The following is a 9,010-nucleotide window of genomic DNA, read 5'->3' as shown; positions in this document are numbered from 1 at the left end:
GGAACCACTCCCGGTCCAACTCTAGCCTTAATAAACAACATGTTCTGGAGTCACTCCCGGGTCCAACTCTAGCCTTAATAAACACATGTTTCTGGAGTCACTCCCGGTCCAACTCAGCTTAATAACACATGTTCTGGAGTCACTCCCGGTCCAACTCTAGCCTTAATAAACAAATGTTCTGGAGTCACACCGGTCCAACTCTAGCCTTAATAACACATGTTCTGGAGTCACCCCGGTCCAACTCTAGCCTTAATAAACACAGTTTCTGAGTCCACTCCCGCGGTTCCAACTCTAGCCTTAATAAACACATGTTCTGGAGTCACTCCCGGTCCAACTCTAGCCTTAATAAACACATGTTCTGGAGTCACTCCCGGTCCAACTCTAGCCTTAATAAACACATGTTCTGGAGTCACTCCGGTCCAACTCTAGCCTTAATAAACACATGTTCTGGAGTCACACCCGGTCCAACTCTAGCCTTAATAAACACATGTTCTGGAGTCACACCCGGTCCAACTCTAGCCTTAATAAACACATGTTCTGGAGTCACTCCCGTCCAACTCTAGCCTTAATAAACACATGTTCTGGAGTCACCCCGGTCCAACTCTAGCCTTAATAAACACATGTTCTGGAGTCACTCCCGGTCCAACTCTAGCCTTAATAAACACATGTTCTGGAGTCACTCCCGGTCCAACTCTAGCCTTAATAACACATGTTCTGGAGTCACTCCCGGTCCAACTCTAGCCTTAATAAACACATGTTCTGGAGTCACTCCCGGTCCAACTTCTAGCTTACTAAACACATGTTCTGGAGTCACTCCCGGTCCAACTCTAGCCTTAATGAAACACATGTTCTGGAGTCACTCCCGGTCACACTTCTTAGCCTTAATAAAACACATGTTCTGGAGTCACTCCCGGCCAACCCTAGCCTTAATAAACACATGTCTGGAGTCCTCCCGGTCCAACTCTAGCCTTAATAAACACCATTTCTGGAGTCACACCCGGTCCATCAGCCTAATCTAACGGCACTCTACTTTAATAAACACATGTTCTGGAGTCACTCCCGGTCCACTTAGCCTTAATAAACACATGTTCTGGAGTCACTCCGCGTCCAACTCTAGCCTTAATAAACACATGTTCTGGAGTCACTCCCGGTCCAACTCTAGCCTTAATAAACACATGTTCTTGAGTCACTCCCGGTCCAACTCTAGCCTTAATAAACACATGTTCTGGAGTCACTCCCGGTCCAACTCTAGCCTTAATAAACACATGTTCTGGAGTCACTCCGGTCCAACTCTGCGCTATAAAACTCTCTCGTCACTCCCGCGTCCAACTCTAGCCTTAATAAAACACATGTTCTGGAGTCACTCCCGGTCCAACTCTAGCCTTAATAAACACATGTTCTGGAGTCACTCCCGGTCCAACTCTAGCCTCTAATAAAACACATGTTCTGGAGTCACTCCCGGTCAACTCTAGCCTTAATAAACACATGTTCTGGAGTCACTCCCGGTCCAACTCTGCCTTAATAAACACATGTTCTGGAGTCACTCCCGTCCAACTCTAGCCTTAATAAACACATGTTCTGGAGTCACTCCCGGTCCAACTCTAGCCTTAATAAACACATGTTTCTGGAGTCACTCCGGTCCAACTCTAGCCTTAATAAACACATGTTTCTGGAGTCACTCCCGGTCCAACTCTAGCCTTAATAAACACATGTTCTGGAGTCACTCCCGGTCCAACTCTAGCCTTAATAAACACATGTTCTGGAGTCACTCCCGGCCAACTCTAGCCAACACTCTGAGTCACTCGTCCAACTCTAGCCTAATAAACACATGTTCTGGATCACTCCCGGTCCAACTCTAGCCTTAATAAACACATGTTCTGGAGTCACTCCCGGTCCAACTCTAGCCTTAATAAACACATGTCTGGAGTCACTCCCGGTCCAACTCTAGCCTTAATAAACAAACATGTTCTGGAGTCACTCCCGGTCCAACTCTAGCCTTAATAAACACATGTTCTGGAGTCACTCCCGGTCCAACTCTAGCCTTAATAAACACATGTTCTGGAGTCACTCCCGGTCCAACTCTAGCCTTAATAAAACATGTTCTGGAGTCACTCCCGGTCCAACTCTAGCCTTAAATAAACACATGTTTCTGGAGTCACTCCGGTCCAACTCTAGCCTATAAACACATGTTCTGAGTCACTCCGGTCCAACTCTAGCCTTAATAAACACATGTTCTGGAGTCACTCCCGTCCAACTCTAGCCTTAATAAACACATGTTCTGGAGTCACTCCCGGTCCAGCTCTAGCCTTAATAAACACATGTTCTGGAGTCACTCCCGGTCCAGCCTAGCCTAAAAACACATGTTCTGGAGTCACTCCCGGTCCACTCTAGCCTTAATAAACACATGTTCTGGAGTCACTTCCCGGTCCAAGCTCTAGCCTTAATAAACACATGTTCTGAGTCACTCCCGGTCCAACTCTAGCCTTTAATAAACACATGTTCTGGAGTCACTCCCGGTCCAACTCTAGCCTTAATAAAACACATGTTCTGGAGTCACTCCCGGTCCAACTCTAGCCTTAATAAACACATGTTCTGGAGTCACTCCCGGTCCAACTCTAGCCTAATAAACACATGTTTCTGGAGTCACTCCCGGTCCAACTCTAGCCTTAATTAAACACATGTTCTGGAGTCACTCCCGGTCCAACTCTAGCCTTAATTAACACATGTTCTGGAGTCACTCCCGTCCAACTCTAGCCTTAATAAACACATGTTCTGGAGTCACTCCCGGTCCAACTCTAGCCTTAATAAAACACATGTTCTGGAGTCACTCCCGGTCCAATTCTAGCCTTAATAAACACATGTTCTGGAGTCACTCCCGGTCCAACTCTAGCCTTAATAAACACATGTTCTGGAGTCACTCCCGGTCCAAATCTAGCCTTAATAAACACATGTTCTGGAGTCACTCCCGGTCCAACTCTAGCCTTAATAACACATGTTCTGGAGTCACTCCCGGTCCAACTCTAGCCTTAATAAACACATGTTCTGGAGTCACACCCCGGTCCAACTCTAGCCTTAATAAACACATGTGTCTGGAGTCACTCCCGGTCCAACTCTAGCCTTAATAAAACACATGTTCTGGAGTCACTCCCGGTCCAACTCTAGCCTTAATAAAACATGTTCTGGAGTCACTCCCGGTCCAACTCTAGCCTTAATAAACACATGTTCTGGAGTCCACTCCCGGTCCAACTCTAGCCTTAATAAACACATGTTCTGGAGTCACTCCCGGCCAACTCTAGCCTTAATAAACACATGTTCTGGAGTCACTCCCGGTCCAACTCTAGCCTTAATAAACACATGTTCTGGAGTCACTCCCGGTCCAACTCTTAGCCTTAATAAACAAGTTCTGTCACTCCCGGCCAACTCAAGCCTTAATAAACACATGTTCTGGAGTCACTCCCGCCCAACTCTAGCCTTAATAAACACAGTTCTGGAGTCACTCCCGGTCCAACTCTAGGCCTTAATAAAACACATGCTTTCTGGAGTCACTCCCGGTCCAACTCTAGCCTTAATAAACGCATGTTCTGGAGTCAAACTCCCCGGTTCCAACTCTAGCCTTAATAAACGCATGTTCTTGGAGTCACTCCCGGTCCAACTCTAGCCTTAATAAAACGCATGTTCTGGAGTCACTCCCTGTCCAAACTCTAGCCTTAAAAAACGCATGTTCTGGAGTCACCCCGGTCCAACTCTAGCCTTAATAAACACATGTTCTGGAGTCACTCCCGTCCAACTCTAGCCTAATAAACACATGTTCAGGAGTCACTCCCGGTCCACTCTAGCCTTAATAAACACATGTTCTGGATCACTCCCGGTCCAACTCTAGCCTTAATAAACACATGTTCTGGAGTCACTCCCGGTCCAACTCTAGCCTTAATAAACACATGTTCTGGAGTCACTCCCGGTCCAACTGGGTTCTGGTCAAAAGTAGTGCACTACTACCCTATTGGTTCTGGTCTAAAGTAGTGCACTATGTAGGGAATAGGGTGCCATTTGTTATGCAAGCCTAAAGAAACAAGCTGCTTACGGCTTTTTACGGGTTTATTTCTGTTCTATGAAAACAAGGCTGGGTTTATAACGAAATCAAATCAACATTATCCAAATCCTTTTAAAATAAATAACCTGCTCTCTGCTCCTGAGTGAGTGGGTAGTGTATTGTTGTGGGTTGGCAGAGCCTGGTTTGGGCATCTCGCTGTAATCCTGTTCCCAGCTCAGCTCGCCACGTAAACACACAGCCAAGAGAGAAGGGTAGAGCAGGTAGATTCTATCGCTACTGTCTAAGCGACAGTGAAACAACAAAATCCTGAGTTAGGACAAGAATAGAATCCTGTGAACAGTGCGGTTCCCTCCTGTACGACTTGAACTGTCTCTTGTAACGGAGTCATAACAATGACCTCACAGCCGTTCAGTGTTTTTCTCTATACAGTTACTAAATGTTCCATTTACAACCCGTCCGCTATCTATTCAGAGCTTTTGCAGCCTGTACTTCCCTGAGGTCTTGGCTGTGGAATCCCGGAGACTCTCTCTTACCATGTCTCTGTGGGTAAGAGCCCCTAGCCTGAATCCCTAGATATGCCAGGAGGAAACACTGTGTTAAATCTCTCTCTCTGTGGGTAAGAGCCCCTAGCCTGAATCCCTAGATATGCCAGGAGGAAACACTGTGTTAAATCTCTCTCTCTGTGGGTAAGAACCCCTAGCCTGAACCCCTAGATATGCCAGGAGGAAACACTGTGTCGGACATCTATACTACAAACCTCTAGGTACTCCACATCGTCTACAGAGGCCTGTCAGCCATCCCTAGATAACCAGGATGGTGATCAGAGAGTAGTTGAGAGGTGTTTCTGTTTGACAGATAAACAGTTGGATGTTTCCTTCCCTTAATGTGGTGATGGTTTCCCAGTTGAAAGGTTTGTTACTTGCCCATTGTTAGTGTGTTTCTCTATTCATGCACCTAGTTTAAGTTTTTACCTTTATTTAACTAGGCAAGTCAGTTAAGAACGAATTCTTATTTTCAATGACGGCCTAGGAACGGTGGGTTAACTGCCTTGTTCAGGGGCAGAACGACAGATGTTTACCTTGTCAGCTCGGGGATTCAATCTTGCAACCTTTGGTTACTGGCCCAACGCTCTAACCAGTAGGCTACCCTGCCGCCTAGTTGATGGGTTAGAGTGACTGTGAGGTAACGTTTTCTTTTTTTTATTTAATGGAGGACTTTCATGGAGGACTGGCTTGAATTGTGAGGATAACCACCATTTATTTTTACTCATGATCTAAGTCTATTGGTTTTCTAACCCAAAGTTGCAAAAGAAAATGTTCTATTTAATAAACACAAGAGCCCAGCAAAATGGATAAAGTGTGGTGGTATAGCAGGAACACAGCATCTAGTGGTCAAAACATGGTACTTTCAAATCATATCAAATGTTATTTGTCACATACACATGGTTAGCAGATGTTAATGCGAGTGTAGCGAAATGCTTGTGCTTCTAGTTCCGACAATGCAGTAATAACCAACAAGTAATCTAACCTAACAATTCCACAACTACTACCTTATACACACAAGTGTAAAGGGATAAAGAATATGTACATAAAGATATATGAATGAGTGGTGGTACAGAACGGCATAGGCAAGATGCAGTAGATGGTATAGAGTACAGTATATACATATGAGATGAGTACTGTAGGGTATGTAAACATAAAAGTGCATAGTTTAAAGTGGCTAGTGATACATGTATTACAATAAGATGGCAAGATGCAGTAGATGATATAGAGTACGGTATATACATATACATTATATTAAGTGGCATTATTTAAAGTGGCTAGTGATACATTTTTGATCAATTTCCATTATTAAAGTGAGCTGGAGTTGAGTCAGTATGTTGGCAGCAGCCACTCGATGTTAGTAGTGGCTGTTTAACAGTCTGATGGCCTTGAGATAGAAGCTGTTTTTCAGTCTCTCGGTCCCTGCTTTGATGCACCTGTACTGACCTCACCTTCTGGATGATAGCGGGGTGACAGGCAGTGGCTCGGGTGGTTGTTGTCCTTGATGATCTTTATGGCCTTCTCTGTGACATCGGTGGTGTAGGTGTCTTGGAGGGCAGGTAGTTTGCCCGGTGATGCGTTCTGCCGACCTCCTTACCCTCTGGAGAGCCTTACGGTTGTGGGCGGAGCAGTTGCCGTACCAGGCGGTGATACAGCCCGACAGGATGCTCTCGATTGGGCATCTGTAGAAATTTGTGAGTGCTTTTGGTGACAAGCCGAATTTCTTCAGCCTCCTGAGGTTGAAGAGGCGCTGCTGCGCCTTCTTCACVACGCTGTCTGTGTGGGTGGACCAATTCAGTTTGTCCGTGATGTGTATGCCGAGGAACTTAAAACTTACTACCCTCTCAAAAAAATATGAAATATTCACAGGGAATACATAGTATGGAGAAGCAATACTCCAATCCGCAGCATCATACTACTTGTCAAACGTAGAGAACTTATACTTTATTCTGGTTGTTGGGGTGGGATTGGCATAGCGGGGTCCGTGGGCAGCTTTTTATTTTTAGGGGGTGGGATTCCTCATGTCTTACTCATTGGTAGGAAATAGTTTAGTCCAAATCGGATGTTGAGTACTATATTTATTGAATATTATATGAATCCTATAAATTAAAATGGCCAATTTGGGTACAATCAATTAGCCTACTTTCTCAAAGAACATTTTATTTAAACAAAATAATGTTTTCAGGAATGCCAATCTTACCTGTTTCTAACTACAAGAACTATGTTCTAWCCMWCYGWSWCRGWKGGWATCRTGGCTTGCTGAAATGACATGGAACGACTCATAGTCGACTCATCTAAATCCTCTCCTCCTCCTATCTCTCGGTCTTTCTCTCTCCTCCTCTTTCTCTCTGTTCCAGTGTGATTCGCCATGACGACTGAATCAGGAGCAGACTCTGAGCCTAAGCAGCAGCAGGAGAAAGGAGGGAAGGAGAAAGGAGGGAAGGAGAAAAAGGCGAAGGCAGCAGAACACTTCCCAGCCGCCGCTGGACACAGCACACCTGCCAAGAATAACCAGGTGAGACATCCTCGCTAATGATTTTTTAATTCACTTGACAGTACAGTATATTAGCGGGTCACAGTGCTGAGCAGGTCGTTTTTAGTCACCTGACAGTACAGTATATTAGCGGGTCACAGTGCTGAGCAGGTCGTTTTTAGTCACCTGACAGTACAGTATATTAGGGGGTCACAGTGCTGAGCAGGTCGTTTACAGTCACCTGACAGTACAGTATATTAGGGGGTCACAGTGGTGAGCAGGGCGTTGTCGTCACCTGAACAGTAGTATATTGGGGTCACAGTGTGAGCAGGTCGTTTTTAGTCACTTGACAGTAAGGCGTAATTAGGGGGTCACGTGCTGAGCAGGTTGTTTACAGTCCAACTGACAGCTACAGTTTTAGGGGTCCACAGTGTGAGCAGGTGTTTACGTCACCTGACCATAACATATATTAGGGGGCACAGTTGGTGAGCAGGTGTTTTAACAGTCACCTTGACAGTAACATCTATTGGGGGTCAACCAGTGGTTGAGCAGGGTTGTTTACAGTCACCTGACATACAGTATATTAGGGGTCAAGTGTGAGCAGGGCTGTTTACAGTCACCTGACAGTACAGTATATTAGGGGTCACAGTGCCTGAGCAGGCGTTACAGTCACCTTGAAGTACAGTATCTGTTAGGGGGGGTTCACAGATGTGTGAGCAGGGTGTTTACAGTCACCGGACAGTAAGTACTATTAGGGGTCATCAAGTGTGAGCAGGGTGTTTAAGTCACCTGAACAGTAACAGTATATTAGGGCAGGGGGTCACAGTGGTGAGGCAGGGTCGTTTACAGCACCTGACAGTACAGTTATTAGGGGGTCCACAGTGGTATGAGGCATGGGTTTTACAGTCACTGACAGTACAGTATATTAGGGTCAACATGCGTGAGCAGGGCTGTTACAGTCACCTGACAGTACAGTATATTAGGGGGTCACAGTGGGGCAGGTGTAAGCACGAACTAGAAGGGGTGCTGTATAAGTCACCTGAACATACAGTATATTAGGGGTCACAGGCTGACAGGGTCGTTTTAGTCACCTGACAGTACATTATTAGGGGTAGTGGCGGTCAATGTTCAGTCACCTGGAAGCAGGTGTGTCACAGTGTAAGGTGTACAGTCACTGACAGTACAGTATATTAGGCGGTCACAGTGTGAGCAGGGTGTTTACGTCACAATCGTATTAGTGTCACGTACAGGTCTGTAACTCAAGCACTATATTAGGGGGTCACAGTGGTGAGCCAGGGTTGTTTTACAGTCACCTACATGTACAGTATAATTGGGGTCACAGTGGTGAGCAGGTTTCTGTGTACAGTCCACTGACAGAAAGTATATAGGGCGTCCACAGTGTGAGCAGGGTTTTTTACGTCACCTGACAGTACAGTAATTTCGGGGTCACATTGTGGTGAGCAGGGTGTTTACAGTCACCTGACAGTGTATACTTAGGGGGTCACAGTGGTGACAGGTGTTTAACAGTCACCTGAAGTTACAGGTATTTAGGGGGTCACAGTGGTGAAGGTGCAAGCAGGCTGGTGTTTACAGTCACCTGAACGTCAGTATATTAGGGGTCAAGTGGTAAAGCGCAGGCGGCGTTTACAGTCACCTGACAGTACAGTATATTAGGGGTCCAGTGCTGAGCAGGGTGATTTACAGTCAACCTGACAGATGTAACACCTGTTCACTGATAATTATGGGGGGTTTCACTGAGCCTCGAAGCAGGGGTTTACGTCACCTGACAAGTTTACAGTATATTAAGGGGTCACAGTGTGAGTCAGGTGTTTTTTAGGGGGGGTCACCTGACAGTAAGTGATATCTAGGGGGTCACCAGTGCTGAGGCAGGTCCGGTTAACACGTCACTTGACAGTACAGTATATTAGGGGGTCAAGTGGTGAA

The 9,010-nt window shown here is 45.8% G+C and overlaps 1 long non-coding RNA gene across 1 annotated transcript in view; it reads left to right on the top strand.

Moving 5' to 3' along the window:
• Positions 1-7,052, top strand: part of LOC112076422 (uncharacterized) — a 27,861-nt gene extending 20,809 nt beyond the window's left edge. Inside the window, exon 2 of the long non-coding RNA XR_002895186.2 lies at positions 6,978-7,052. This is a non-coding gene — a long non-coding RNA (uncharacterized lncRNA). The remainder of the gene's footprint in view (positions 1-6,977) is intronic.
• The last annotated feature ends 1,958 nt before the right edge of the window (positions 7,053-9,010 follow it).

Source organism: Salvelinus sp. IW2-2015, unplaced genomic scaffold, assembly GCF_002910315.2.
Source record: "Salvelinus sp. IW2-2015 unplaced genomic scaffold, ASM291031v2 Un_scaffold3741, whole genome shotgun sequence".
NCBI classification, from domain to species: domain Eukaryota; kingdom Metazoa; phylum Chordata; class Actinopteri; order Salmoniformes; family Salmonidae; genus Salvelinus; species Salvelinus sp. IW2-2015.
The sequence above is the reverse complement of the archived record's forward strand: the minus strand, read 5'-3'. Positions and strand labels throughout refer to the sequence as shown.